The sequence below is a fragment of the Manis javanica genome, chromosome 12 (assembly GCF_040802235.1).
Source record: "Manis javanica isolate MJ-LG chromosome 12, MJ_LKY, whole genome shotgun sequence".
Classification (NCBI taxonomy): domain Eukaryota; kingdom Metazoa; phylum Chordata; class Mammalia; order Pholidota; family Manidae; genus Manis; species Manis javanica.
Window position 1 is genome coordinate 11,924,185 of NC_133167.1, and position 1,668 is coordinate 11,925,852.

The window sequence follows — 1,668 nt, forward strand, 5'->3', positions numbered from 1 at the left end:
TTTCAATAGTCTGATGTCAAGTAGAACCAACATTTACTAAAGTAAACTATGTGCCAAGCTCTGTGTTAGACATGCTTCGTTGTTAGCACAATATCCTTCTTGCTATGGAAGAGCAAAGAATTTTGAAGCGGTGGAATGAGTGGCATACTAGGGACACTCTCGCAGTACAGAGATAGCCCAGTGGGCCCACAGGGACTGGGGGGTGTCCAGGCAGGCTTTCTGGAGATGTTTTCCATTCAAATTTCAGTATGAAGCATTTGACAATTAAATAAGGGGTGAGAGACTCCATCTCGAGGAGGAAATTTACGTAAATGTTGAGGTGAAATAAACATGGTGGGAACAGGGGTTCTGTGAAGTTCAGGGTTGCTGTCACCTTTGTTTGAGACAGGAGTGCAGGGGAAAAGAAAACACAGATGAGGCCAGAGTGAGTCTTTTGGATCTGATTAAACTTCACACTTCATCATGTAGGCCATGCAGAGTCCCCAAGCATTTTCAGCATGGATGTGACATCATAAGATTTGTATTTTGGCTAGAAAACTCTTCACAGCAGTGTGGAGGCAGGTTTTGGGGTAAGCCGAGACCAGTGAGGGAGCTCTGCAATAATTCTAATGAAAATGATTAAAGTCTGAACAAGGGGAAGCATGCATAAATTCCAGAAATGCTTAGGGCTTCATGATTGATGGGGGATGGGGCCACTAAGGGGAGAGGAGGGACTTGAGGCAACTTCCAAGCTTCTCACCTGAAGGATATTGGTTCCATCAAGTGTGACAGGTAATATGGGAAGGCAAATAGGTTTGGGGAGAAAGAAGATTGGGGAGAATAGGATTGGGGAGAAAAAGCGTTCAGTGGAGATTCTTATGCAGTGTTCACGTAAAATGTGGAGATACACATTTGGGCATGATTCTCATGAAAAAATAGCTAGAGCCATATAAATGGGTAATATTCCCCAGAAGCATATAAAAATGAACAGAGAGGTATTTGCTGATTTGACCAACTTTAAAAAAAAATGGATAAACTGATAGAGGAAAAAGACCCCAGAAGGAAGACCGTAACATTTCATAGAAATAACAGGAGCTGAACTTTTTAAGAAGGAGGGAATGAATGATTATATAGATCCACCAAGGACTATCAGTGTTGAATTTGAGACATTATTGGTGGTGTGGGAACAATCAGTACATGGGGTGTGGGGTAGACAACTTATGGAATGAAGGACCAATGAAGAATGCAGGAAGCAAAATGAACCAAAAGGGGAAGTCTTTGTCATTTGTCGAAGACTCTCTACAATCCTTCATGAAAGAAAGATACAACAACACAAAAGAAGATGTCAGTTTAGAAGAGATCATATTTTTTTTAGAATTGCAAGTGATCAGAAAATGTTTAATGCTGAAAGAAGAGATTTGATCTGGAAAGAACAATTATGACAGTGGAGAGAATTCCATGGAAGAAGGAAGTTCCCACAGAGATGCGAGTACTTGGGAATAAGCAAAAGTGAAGGAATCAGCTTTAAACAGGGCAAAATACACCTCCTGTAATTGGAGGATAGGACTTAAAATGGAGGTGAGTGAAGAAGATTTTTTGGGAGGTCAAAACAAAAGATTGATTGGTTTCCCCAAAAGTCTCCATTTTCTTGCAAATACCAATGTGAGGGTTGTCAGCATTTGGGATAAA